The sequence below is a fragment of the Triticum aestivum genome, chromosome 1B (assembly GCF_018294505.1).
Source record: "Triticum aestivum cultivar Chinese Spring chromosome 1B, IWGSC CS RefSeq v2.1, whole genome shotgun sequence".
Classification (NCBI taxonomy): Eukaryota; Viridiplantae; Streptophyta; class Magnoliopsida; order Poales; family Poaceae; genus Triticum; species Triticum aestivum.
Genome location: NC_057795.1, coordinates 661608776 through 661622726, shown reverse-complemented (window position 1 = coordinate 661622726; position 13951 = coordinate 661608776). Strand labels below are relative to the sequence as shown.

At 47.4% G+C, this 13951-nt stretch overlaps 1 long non-coding RNA gene across 1 annotated transcript; it reads right to left on the bottom strand.

The window, feature by feature from the left end:
* Positions 1-1002: 1002 nt before the first annotated feature.
* On the bottom strand, positions 1003-7993 carry LOC123146207 (uncharacterized). Its single transcript, XR_006472678.1, has 2 exons — positions 4004-7993; positions 1003-1341 (listed from the first exon to the last, which is right to left on the bottom strand). It is a non-coding gene; the product is annotated as an uncharacterized lncRNA (long non-coding RNA).
* Positions 7994-13951: the final 5958 nt, after the last annotated feature.

Genomic DNA, 13951 nt, shown 5'->3' with positions numbered 1-13951 from the left:
TCTTTGGCCACACTTGAAAATAAATGCAAATGGACACTAGAGATTTCTAACACATGTGCTTTATGTGGATTGGAATGCGAGGATACATACCATGCCCTCTACATATGCCCACTGGCCAGGCGTCTTTGGACGGAGATGGCGCGAATCTGGAGCATGCCCAAGGTAGAGACCATCGTCAACACCAGAGTGGATCCTCCACCTGCTGGACCGTTGTACGGATGAGGAGAGGCTTCCTGTGATCATGACGCTTTGGCGTAACTGTAAGAAATATACGCACACGGTCTAACCCCTATTCCTCGATCCTTTTCCGTGGTTCCGCTCACAATGATCCATTGAGGCTAGGGGTTAGGGACCTTTATATAGTGCTATTCCAGTTAATTTCAAACTGTATAAACTGCAGATAAATGTCCAGATAAAATCTGTTTAAACGAAGACTCCAGGTTAACTTAATCAACCACGATCATTAGTAACCATCAAGGAGTTTTATCTGCAAACTGTCCCACAAGCACGTACGTGTGATTTGCACACTAAATTTGAATTACAATTCAAATTCACAGGCTTTACCAATTCATGGAGCCAAAACCACGAACAACCTGGCTTTCCATAATATGCTGTGCCCGGGCAAATATACATTTAGTATAATAAATATTCCAGCATTAATAAATACTGTTTTCAGCATATATGTACCGGCTTTCATGAACTATATTCCATTCATGTATTCCAAGCAATATTCAAGTGCATCGGTAAATTCCATATCAAGGTAAACATATTCCAGGAACTATGTAGTATATATGTAAAATGTTCAAGCCACACATAAGTATTTCCTACATCTCTCACTTGGCTAAAACATTCTAATTCCAGAAACGAAGACCCATGTTGCAAACATGTTTACAAAATACTTCCTGACTAAGAGGTTTAGTCAGTGGATCAGCAACCATGTCCACACTAGGTAAATAATCTAAATGAACTGTCTTTAATCTATTAACGACGTCACGAATGTAGTGATATCTTCCCTCAATATGTTTGGTTTTGCTATGAAATTTGGGATCCTTTGAGACCTTGATTGCCGCCTGGTTATCACAGAAAATAGTAACAGGATATGAAGCGCTTTCCACCACCACGAGAGACGCAAGAAACCCCTTTAACCATACACCTTCTTTCACAGCTTCCGACGCTGCAATATATTCAGTTTCCATAGATGAAAGTGCTACACAACAGACAAAGCTCTTTTGAGCTCCGTCGCGATATCGCCCAGTACAGAGGCGCCGCAAACAGATAACCAGAAGTTGATTTCCGGTCATCAAGACCCCCTTGCCAATCAGCATCAGTAAACCCCTGCAGCTGAAGATTGTGTCCATTAAAACACAGAAAATAGTCCATAGTTCCTTTGACATAACGCAAAGTGTTCCTAATCTGTTTTCAATGCTCAGATCCAGGGTTCACTTGATATCTACTCAACAAACCCACGGCATGGCAAATATCAGGTCTTGTAAATAGCATAGCATACATTAAAGAACCCAATGCAGATGAATAAGGAATATTGCTCATTTGTTTCCTTTCCTCAGGAGTTTTAGCACACATTTCCTCACTAAGTTTAGTTCCCCTAAGAATAGGTACTTTAACAGGCTTGCAATTTTCCATAGAGAATCTCTGAAGTACATTATTGAGATATGCCTTTTGAGACAAACCCAACATTCTCTTCCTTCTATCTCTACGTATTTCCACTCCTAGAACATAGGAAGCTTCCCCCATATCCTTCATGTCAAATTTAGAGGATAACCAGGTTTTAACTTCCATCAGTGTAGATTTATCATTTGAAGCAATGAGAATATCATCAACATAAAGAGATAACAATACAAATTTATTTCCCATAATCCTAAAATAGATAGAATGGTCGCCTTCCGTCATTGAAAAACCATATGACGTGATTGCATTATCGAAAAGAATATACCACTGGCGTGAGGCTTGTTTAAGACCATATATGGACTTGTTTAATTTACAGACCTTCCCTTCATTCCCCCTTTCCACAAAACCTTCAGGTTGGTTCATGTATATTTCTTCTTCCAACATTCCATTTAAGAATGCTGTTTTAACATCCATTTGATGCAATTCCAGATCATAATAAGCGGTTAATGCACTAATATCCGTATAGAGGTAAATTTAGCAACGGGAGAAAAGGTTTCTACAAAATCAACTCCTTCCATTTGTGTAAATCCTTTAGCAACGAGCCTTGCTTTATATTTATCCACTTGACCAGTCGCATTCAGTTTCCTTTTAAAAATCCATTTAGAACCAATAGACTTTCGATTGTTTGGTAATTCAACTAATTCCCAAACATTATTTTTCCTCATAGAGTTTAATTCTTCCTGCATGGCTTCCATCCAAAGATTTGATTCAGGACTTGCCAATGCAGCTTTGAATGATTTTGGTTCTTCCTCTAAGTTCTGAATTTTAGAGTGCACTTCCCCCAGAAAAACAAAATACTCATCTAAATATGCAGGTGGTTGTGTAATCCTCCCACTTCTCCTAGGCATGCTATTCGAAATAGAGTTAGTAGACTGACTAGCATCATTATTTTCCTGAACTAGAGGTTCGGTTTCAGGTAAAGAGATATCTTCAGGTTCTACTAATAATTCCACCCTAGCTCGTTTAGCACGGCGAGGTGTATCCTGATCAAGAAAAACTGCATCTCCACTTTCAATCAATTTCTTTCTTTGAGGATCCCAAAAACGGTAGCCATTAGAACCTGATGCATAACCAATAAAAATTCCTGGGGTACTTTTAGATTGTAGTTTGGTGAGCAACTGGCTAGGTATCCTTATTTGAGCATTACACCCCCAAACCGCCAAAAGGCGAAGTGAGGGCTTCCTTCCCTTCCAAAGCTCATAGGGTGTTACCGTTACAGCTTTAGAAGGTGAGTGATTCAATAAATATACAGCAGTGTGAAGTGCCTCTCCCCAAAAAGACAATGGCAAGTCAGAATAAGCCATCATAGACCTAACCATATCCATTAAAGTCCTATTCCTTCTTTCCGCCATTCCATTCTGTTGTGGAGTATATGGCAAGGTATAGTGATGAATAATGCCATGTTCTTTGCAGAAATCATCTAGTATTCCTGACGTGTATTCACCACCACGGTCAGTTCTAAGTATTTTAATTTTCTTGTTTAGCTGATTTTCCACTTCCGCTTTGAACACTTTAAAAGCATCAAACCCTTCCGATTTGTGTTTAAGCAAATACACATAACTGTATCTTGAATAGTCATCTATGAAAGTGATAAAGTAGATTTTCTACCCTCCCAAAGTGGGTGTGGAAAATTCCCCACAAATGTCAGAGCGAGCGATGGCAAGCTGTTCTGTTGATCTACTTGCTTTGGGAAAAGGCGACCTAGTCATTTTACCCATAATACATGCTTCACAAATACCATAATCCTCCCACTTAAAGTTCAAAATTCCAGAACTAATAAGTCTCTTAATCCTGTTCTTGGATATATGTCCAAGTCGCAAATGCCACAAGTAAGATTCAGAACAATTATTGTGTCCATTTATATTCCTCACAACGGAGTTATCTTCGCCTACTAAGCAATTATTTTCCATGATGTCATTTAGAAAATAGAGACCATCATGTCTATCGCCTGAATGTACTAATCTTCCATTTAAGATAATCTTCACCTTCCCGTCGGCAAAGAGAATTTTATATCCAATTGACTCTAGCTTGGACACTGAAACAAGATTCCTTCTCATATTGGGTGAATAAAGTGCATTTTCCAACACTAAGTTTCCTCCATCAGGGAGTTTAAGCACATAGTTTCCAATTCCTAGTATGTCTGCTTTAGCTTGAGTTCCTAAATAGACATGTCTTGTTCCTTATGGAATTGTTTTGAGTGTGGCAAAAGAGCTAAGTTCTCTAGCTATGTGTGAAGTTGCACCAGAATCTACTACCCAACTATTCTGAAAAGTAGTAGTAAATAAGGATTCAGTGCAAACATAAACATCGGTAATACCTTCAGGGGATTGATTCCCCTTGCGGCTGTCATCCTTGTGAAAATTATTCCTTTCACTATTCGGCTTCCTCTTCTTGGTGCATTCTGACCTGAAGTGGTCTGTATTACCACAATTATGGCACTTGCAGTTCCTCTTGTCAATCTTGTGAAAAGAGTTGTTGTTGTTGCTTTGCCCCCTGTCCCTCCTGTCATCTCTGTAGTTTCTTTGATCCCTATCACGTTTGTAATTGATCTTGTCCCTTAGGTCTGGTCCTCCTTTCTTATTCTAGTTCCTCCGATTCCCACTATTATTGTACTCACCAAGGTGAAGTTCTGGCTGATAAAAAGCTTTATCTTTTCCTGAGTTGAGCCTGCGGTCCTCCTCCATCAGCAAGTGTTGCCTCAGGTTCCTCATATTGAGTGTGCGCTCTGAATGACAAAAAGAAATCTTGAATTGTTCCCATGATGGTGGTAAAGAGTTCAGGACAACCATGACTTGGACTTCCTCCTGGAACGGATAGCCAGCAGTTTTTAACTCTTCCGCCAAGACACAGAGCTTGTTGAAGTGTTCATTGACTGTTTTATCACCCATCTTTGATGTCAGAAATTTATTCACAAGGCTAAGCACCTTCACAAGGGAAACTTCTCCAAAATCTTGTTCCAGCCTGAGCATTATTCCGGAGGCCGTTTTATCCGACTCATATTCCGCAGCCAACGAATCAGTCATCGAGCCAAGAATATAAACTCTGGCAGTCTTGTTGTCCTTGGTCCATTGCTTCAGTTCATCATTGTATTCCTGTTTGTCTTCATGTGTAGCATCCTCTGCTAGCTCGTTAGGCGCCCCGGTCTCAGAAACATAATCTATATTCTCAGCCGTAAGCAAGAACATAATCTTCCTTTTCCAAACCGTGTAGTTTGTTCCATCAAGTTTGTAGGCACGGAGTAATTCAGCGAAGACACCATTGGAAGCCATTGAAATTCAATATCCAACGATTAGTTGCTTCCTCTGTTACCTTCAAGTTCCTGTCGTCGAGGCCGACAGTTGTCGATGTAGGTCCTTGCCGCTGTACGCGAAGCAGGCCGGCGAGAGTTGGTCGGGGCGATGATTGATGTATCCGCTTCCTTCGAAGGAGCGCTATGGAGGCGCAGGGAACGAAGTCGACGGACGCGGCGGGAGCGGGGCGAAAATTGATGGGGAGCGGCGCGAACGTCGGGGAGGAGCCGGTCACGGGCGGTGGCAGGCTCGGCCCGAAGTGGATGGGGAGGTGGAGGCGGAGGCGCAGCTGGGGCTCAGGCCTGGAGGCGACGGCGTGGATTTGGTGGAGGTCGGGCGAAGCGGCGGCGCTGGGCGAGCGGAATCGAGCAAAGCGGCGGCGCTGGACCAGAGGAATCGAGCGATCTAATCTGGGTTGACTTGTACGTACGGGCCTCCCTCTTTCCCTTTTCTTTTGGTAAAGGATAAGTAGAGTACGCAGTGGAGTCCAGATCGTAATTGATCCGACGATTAAACAAATCGTCAAACCCTTAATCGGCTCTGGTGCCAATGTAAGAAATATACGCACACGGTCTAACCCCTATTCCTCGATCCTTTTCCGTGGTTCCGCTCACAATGATCCATTGAGGCTAGGGGTTAGGGACCTTTATATAGTGCTATTCCAGTTAATTTCAAACTGTATAAACTGCAGATAAATGTCCAGATAAAATCTGTTTAAACGAAGACTCCAGGTTAACTTAACCAACCACGATCATTAGTAACCATCAAGGAGTTTCATCTGCAAACTGTCCCACAAGCATGTACGTGTGAGTCGCATGCTAAATTTGAATTAAAATTCAAATTCACAGGCTTTACCAATTCATGGAGCCAAAACCACGAACAACCTGGCTTTCCATAGTATGCTGTGCCCGGGCAAATATACATTTAGTACAATAAATATTCCAGCATTAATAAATACTGTTTCCAGCATATATGTACCGGCTTCCATGAACTATATTTCATTCATGTATTCCAAGCAATATTTAAGTGCATTGGTAAATTCCATATCAAGGTAAACATATTCCAGGAATCATGTAGTATATATGTAAAATGTTGCAAGCCACACATAAGTATTTCCTACAGTAACTGGTACGTGCGGAATGAGGTGTATCATCACAAACCAGCCCCGCCAATTGAAGCCTCGACCAGATTTTTATCCGGCTACATCAACACATTGTTGTACATTCAGCACTCAGCAGCACCACTCTGATGATGTTGCAAAAGGGTCACCTATGGAGGACGAAGGAATAGTAACCTACAGTATGGAATATCAAACACTTGCATGCTGTCGCTGTTGCGTTGGAGCAAGCCTCCACCTGGTTGGGTCAAGTTGAATGTGGACGGGTCTTGGAAAGAGGAGGAGGGCACATGAGGTGCCGACATGGTCCTTCGAGACTACACAGGTTCCATAATTTTTTCTTCTTGTCGCTTCATCCAGTGGTGCACAAGCGCCCTCGAGGCTGAGATGGCAGCTCTCATGGAGGGAGTGGACCTGGCCCTCGAGCGGAGTCCGGACGGGCTGATCGTTGAGACGGACTGCTCAGTAGCGATGCACATGATCATGGATACTGAAGCCAATAGGTCCCCAGTTGCAGCCATGGTTGGGGATATTAGGCAGCTCCTAGCTAGCAGCCCGCATAAAATCATGTTAATTAAGCGAGAACAGAACAAAGTTAGCCATGCTCTCGCCCAAATGGGTCGGTTGTTACCTAAAACTGTTGTCTGGCTCCGTAGTGCCCCTGATGAGGTTGACATTTTATGTCAACAGGACTGTAATAGTGTCTCTGGTTAAGTAATGGAAGTTCTTTATTTGCAAAAAAAAGCAGCAACCTATATTTAGTTACTTCAGCGGTGAGCAAAGAGTACATTTTCCTTCTTTTTTAGAAAACATACTGTTTATCAAAAAGAAACTTAAGTGAGCAAACTGGTATTGAGAAACTTATGTATATGCTCCTTCTTTACATACTACCCCCGGTCCCTTTTGAAAATGCTTTTAGAGAAGGAGCATATATGAATGAGAGATAAATAGTCGCATGTATAGTCCCTTTTAGCACACAAGCCCTCCTCTCCCTCTCCTCCCTCTCCCTCTCGCGTTTAAGATTCGAATTTTAGATCGCTCCCTCTCCCTCTCGTGTCGCCCCCTCACGGGCGACATGGGGGGCCAGCCTCCGCCACCGCCAGCGACCCTCCCCATGCCACATCCTCCCCTCCGCTGCCGCAGGTAGTCGGCGCCGGGCAAAGCCCGTGCATGCGACGCGGTGGCGAAGGGCCTCTCCCCTCTCCCTCGGATCCATGGGTGGCGCGGGCACCCAGATCCACGGAGGTGCGGCCCCCACTTCGGCCCACGGTGGAGCGGCGTCCTAGCGGCGGCGGCTGCGGTGGTGCCGGTGGGAATCGGCCGGATGCACAGGGGGCGGCAGTGGCCGGGGCGGCGGCCCCATGGCTGCGTGGCGGCGCGCCCATTGGTCCGACCAGTTCCGTCTCGTCCCGGATCTGGTGACCATTAAGTAGCAAAAGTAGGTTCATTGCAAGGATCATAGACAATCAAGAGAACATGGAAGGCTGGAACAATGTTCATATCAGGGGAACATTAAAGCAAGAAAGCTTGGGAAGAAGGAGAGGACAGTAGAGGGGATCTGACAGCAGAGCACATGTGGAAGGAGCAGACGAGAAGGGAGAACAGTGGCAGAGGAGGAGGGGGGTCCTGTGGCATGGAGGGACGTCGAAGCAGAGGTACGGGAGGAGGAGCGGCGGTGGACAGCTAGATCCCGGCAGTAGCGGCCATGGGAGGAGGACATCGAGCGGTAGGAGATGGGATGCCATGGGAGGAAGGGGAACAAGCTGCGGCGGTGGGTATGCCGTTACCGGAGGAGGAGGAGGAGGAGGGCCGACGAGAGGAGCTTACCTGGGCGCCGCGCCACCGCCGCCGTCGGTGTGCTGCTTGGGGCGGCTCCTCCAGCCCTTAGGTCTCGAGCAGGGGAAAGAAGGCGGGTCTCGCTCCAATCATTTTCTTTTGCTGGAGATGGTCAATTCAACAGGAAACGGAGCGGTGGAGGTCTGTATTGCGGGAGGCCTCCGTGCGTGGGAGCAAATTCGCTCCTGTATTTGGGCTCAATTCAGCCTCGTGTTTCAGTGTGCATCCAAACAACCGAATTGGCTGCCAGGCGATACCAAATCCAATTCAAAGGTCCAATACAGACATCCAAACGCAGCGTTAGAGTAATTATTTTTAGCTTCCCTATAGGAAGCCCCCATGTGCTGCTTACACACATAGTGCAGCCGGAGTTATCCGGAAGTTCGTACCATATTAAATATTTTGTGTGAAGAGGAAAAAAAGTCGAGAAAGGAAAAGGGATGGAGCATAAATAAAAGGGAGGGAGTAAGGAGACGAACATTGAGTTCGGCGTTAGGCGTAGAATCTCCGGAGTCTTGCCGCGTTCCATGGGTTCGGCTCGAGTCTGTTATCGGATGCATTATGTAAGCGGTACGCTCCTCCGGTGAGAACTTTGTCATTGACGAAGGGACCTTCCCACTTGGGTTTGAGCTTGTCCTTCTTCTTCTCCGGTAGGCGTAGAACGAGTTCGCCAATATTGTAAGTTTTGTCCCGTACTTCTCTGCTTTGGTATCGTCGAGCCTGTTGTTGATAGAATGAGGAGCGGGCTTTTGCGACGTCGCGCTCCTCCTAAAGGGCATCCAAGTTATCCTACCGATCTAATTCGGCTTCCTTCTCTTCGTACATGCGTATGCGTGGCGAATCGTGTATTATGTCGCAGGGTAGTACTGCTTCCGCGCCGTACACCATAAAAAACGGTGTGTATCCAGTGGTGCGATTTGGTGTGGTCCGCAGCCCCCAGAGTACGGAGTCGAGCTCCTCGACCCAGTGCATATCTGACTTTGTCAAAGATCGCACTAGTCTGGGTTTGATGCCGCTCATGATGAGACCGTTTGCCCGCTCGACCTGGCTGTTTGTTTGGGGATGGTAGACGGAAGTGTAATCGAGCTTAATGCCCATTTTGCCGCACCAAGTTTTCACTTCATCGGCTGTGAAATTGGAGCCATTATCAGTGATGATGCTGTGAGGGATGCCGTATCAGTGTACGACCCCGAATGTGAAGTCTATGACTGGTCCGGATTCGGCCGTTTTGACTGGTTTGGCTTCTATCCATTTGGTGAACTTGTCCACCATGACCAATAAGTATTTTTTCTTATGGCTTCCCCCTTTAAGAGGTCCGACCATATCCAGCCCCTAGACCGCGAAGGGCCAAGTTATGGGGATTGTTTGGAGAGCGGTAGGGGGCATATGACTCTGATTGGCAAAGAGCTGGCAACCAACGTAGTGTTGGACAAGGTCCTGTGCGTCTGCCCGGGTCGTCGGCCAATAAAAGCCTATGCGGAAGGCCTTGCTGACTAGTGCTTGAGGCGCGGCGTGGTGCCCGCCCAGACCGGCATGGATTTCAGCCAAGAGCTGCCCCCTTCCTCTTCGGAGATGCATCTTAGGAGCACTCCGGTAGCACTTTTCTTGTAGAGTTCCCCTTCGTGGACCCTGTAAGCCTTAGAACGCCGGACGCTGCAGCGTGCTTCATTTTGGTCCTCGGGGAGCTCCTGCCTGTTTAGGTAGGCCAGGAAAGGTTCAGTCCACGGGGCAACTACGGCCATGATTTTGTGGGTCGAAGATGTAATTTCAGTGGCAGAGCCTCCGATTATATCTGACAGTTCGGAATCTGGGGGTGAGTTCGGGTCCGTGCTAGTATTGCCGGACTAACCTTCCCATACTACGGATGGTTTGAACAACCTTTCCAGGAATATGTTAGGTGGGACAGGGTCGCGTTTAGCGCCGATGCGGGCGAGGACGTCAGCCGCTTGATTGTTTTCTCGAGCCACATGATGGAATTCGAGCCCCTCGAACCGAGCTGACATTTTGAGGACGGCATTACGGTAGGCCGCCATTTTCAGATCCTTGACATCAAAGTCTCCGTTAATTTGTGATATTGCGACGTTCGAATCCCCGCGCACTTCCAGGCGTTGGATGCCCATAGAGACTGCCATCCAAAGACCATGCAATAGAGCCTCATATTTGGCTGCATTGTTGGAGTCTGTGAATAATATTTGGAGGACGTACTGTACCGTGTCTCCGGTGGGGGATGTCAGGACGACACCCGCTCCTAATCCGGCCAGCATTTTGGAGCCGTCGAAATGCATGATCCAATTTGAGTATGCGTCGTACTCTTTGGGGAGTTCGGCTTCTGTCCATTCGGCGACGAAGTCAGCCAGTACTTGCGACTTAATGGCCCGTCGTGGTTTGTATGTTATGTCGAATGGAAGGAGCTCAATTTCCCATTTAGCAATTCGGCCTGTTGCGTCGCGGTTATTTATTATGTCATTGAGTGGAACTTCGGAGGCCACCATGATCGAACACTCTTGAAAGTAGTGTTGTAGTTTCCGGGATGCCGTGAAGACCGCATATGCTATCTTTTGATAGTGTGGGCACCGAGATTTACATGGAGTGAGGACAGTGGACACGTAGTATACCGGCTTTTGGAGAGGTTACTTGTGTCCGTCTGCCTCTCGTTCGACGACGAGCACTGCGCTCACAACTTGGTTTGTTGCGGCTATGTATAATAGCATGGGTTCGCCAATATTTGGCGCGGTCAGGACTGGGTTGGTGGCCAAGAGTGCCTTTATTTCTTCCAGTCTGGCCGTGGCCGCATCCGTCCACTTGAAGTGTTCGGTGCGTCGAAGAAGGCGATACAAGGGTAGTGCCTTTTCTCCTAAGCGGGAGACAAAACGGCTTAAGGCAGCCACACATCCAGTTAGTTTCTGGATCTGCTTGAGGTCTGTTGGGATAGCCAACTGTGACAGAGCTCGGATTTTTGCCGGATTGGCTTCAATTCCTCTATTGGAAATGATGAAGCCGAGCAATTTCCGGAGGGTACTCCAAGGACACACTTCTCCGGGTTGAGCTTGATGTCGTATGTTGGGAGGTTATCGAACATAAGCCTCAAGTCGTCTATTAGGGTTTCGATGTGTCTTGTTTTGATGACCACGTCGTCTACGTAGGCCTCTATTGTCTTGCCGATTTGTTTTTCCAGGCATGTCTGAATCATGCGTTGATAGGTTGCGCCGGTGTTTTTTAGCCCGAAGGGCATGGTGTTGAAACAGAAGGGGTCGTACGGGGTGATGAAGGTTGTTGCAGCCTGGTCGGACTCTGCCATCTTTATTTGATGGTATCCGGAGTATGCATCGAGGAAACACAATGAATCATGTCCTGTGGTGGCATCGAATATCTGATCAATGCGGGGGGGGGGGAGGTATCATTAGGGCAAGCTTTATTGAGGTCTTTGAAATCGACACATCAGCGTCAGGATTTGTCCTTTTTTTTGGTACCATTACCAGGTTTGCTAGCCAATTCGGATGTTTGATGTCTCTGATGAATCCGGCTTCGAGTAGCTTGGCTAGCTCTTCTCCCATGGCTTGCCGCCTAGGCTCTGAGAAGTACCTAAGAGTCTGCTTGACTGGCTTGTATCCTTTTAGTATATTTAGGCTGTGTTCGGCCAGCCTGCATGGGATGCCCGGCATGTCTGAAGGATGCCAGGCGAAAATATCCCAATTTTCATGCAGGAAGTCTCGCAGTGTGGCGTCTATTGTGGGGTTCAGCTGTGTCCCTATGTAAGCTGTCTTTGAAGGGTCCGTTGGGTGGACCTGGAATTTGACTATCTCGTCCGCTGGCTTGAAGGAGGTGGATTTAGGTCGCTTGTTGAGTATCACGTCGTCTCTGTCAGCCGTTGCTCGTAGTGTTGTCAGCCCTTCGGCCGCGAGGGCTTCTGATAACGCCTCCAGAGCGAGGGCGGCAGTTTTATTTTCGGCGCGGAGTGTGACGTCCGGATCACTAGCTAGAGTGATGATTCCGTTGGGCTCGGGCATTTTCAGCTTCATGTACCCGTAATGGGGTATAGCCTGAAAACTCGTGAATGCGTCCCGCCCTAAGAGGGCGTAGTATCCGCTGCTGAACGGGGCTACTTGGAATGTAATTTCTTCGGACCTGTAGTTCTCCGGCGTGCCGAATACCACATCCAGTGTGATTTTTCCCGCGCATTGTGCCTCTCGACTAGGGATGATTCCCCTGAAGGTAGTGCTTCTCCGTTCAATGCGACTCTTGCCAATTTCCATCTTGTTGAGGGTTTCCTCATAGATGAGGTTTAGTCCGCTTCCGCCATCCATGAGCACTTTAGTAAGCCTGAAGCCATCCACGATTGGGCTAAGGACCAAAGCGGCTGGTGCTCGGACTGTCCAGAATTGGGGTTCGTCACTGGCATTGTAGGTTATAGCCATGTCGTTTCATGGGTTTATTGTTGCCATGTGGCAAACTTCCGCGAGGCTGCGCTGAGCTCGCTTTCGCCTATTATTTGAGGCGAAAGTCTCGAAGACTGTAAATATCGAACTGTTGTCTTCGGCGGGATGTTTTATGAGGAGATCTTCACCGCTCTTTGCCACCTGTCGGAGTATCCAACATGCTCTAAGGCATTGTGTTGGCATAGTATCCGGTGTGCTATGAATCCTGCACAGCCCGTTAAGCCATTCTTCCAATACGGTTCCACGCCTTGCGGCGGGCTTTATTTTTTTGGTACTTGAATCGGGTGACTTACGAGAGTTTACCCTTTTAGTTCGGACAGGGGATTTGGCTAGAGTCCGACTGTCCCAGAAACTTGTTTGGGTTTTCCAGGCGCTTTCCATCGCAGTACTTTTGCACTATGGCCGCTAAGTTAGCGAAGTGTACTATGTCACGACGGCTTCTAGCATTGAGAATCCCTTTGTCTGTGCAATTTTTGCAAAAGAGGGAGATTGCATCTACCTCGCGACAGTCCTTGACCCTGTTTATCACAAGGAGGAATCTGGCCCAATAGTGATGTATTGTTTCTTGGGGCTCTTGTCTGATATGGGAAAGATTGGATAAATCTGGGTGGGTGGGCGGATTTGAGTCCGAATCCCGACCCGATCCAGGACCCAGGGGCAAACAAGCTTCCGAGCTTGACGGCTCGGGTTCTGGGGCATTGCCCAACTTCTTCGGCCCGCCCCCCGATCCCGAGTCCAGGACCGGGGTCATGTCCTCCCGCGAGCGGGTGTCCAGCTCGGAGAGCTCGGAAATCCGGACATAGTTTGTCCTCAAAGTGGAGGGAGAATTAGGATCATGCTCTTCCACTACCGCTATCTCATGGGTGACCGGTGGAGAGTGAATCTCCCTTTGATCAGGTTTAAGCCCGATCCGATCATAGTCCGTAGCGACGCCCAGGGCGCCGATGCGATCCAAGATCTCATTGAGGGAGAAGAGCTCCATTGGATCCATCTGTACGGAAAATTCCGAATCAATGTGGAGGCTATTTTTAATGACCTGAGAAGTCATTGTCGGCACAATAGCCGTTCGGGCGGTCATGGCGAAGCCGCCCAGCTGGAGAGTTTGGCCTAAAGCCGGGCTTCCCCCAGCGGTGATGTTGTTTTTGACAACGAGACGAGCCATCAAGCCTTATCGTGACGACACAGAGGAACTCTCAATGAAAGCACCAATGTCGGTGTCAAAACTGGCGGATCTCGGGTAGGGGGTCCAGATCTGTGCGTCTTAGGCAGATGGTAACAGGAAGCGAGGGACACAATATTTACCAGGGTTCGGGCCCTCTCAATGGAGGTAAAAACCTACTTCCTGCTTGATTAATATTGAAGATATGAGTAGTACAAGAGTTGATCTACCACGAGATCAGAGAGGCTAAACCCTAGAAGCTAGCCTATGGTATGATTGTTGATGATAATGATGATGAGTCCTACAGACTAAACCCTCCGGTTTATATAGACATCGGAGGGGGCTAGGGTTACACAGAGTCGGTTTACAGAGGAGGAGATCTACATCCGAATCGCCAAGCTTGCCTTCCACGCCAAGGAGAGTCCCA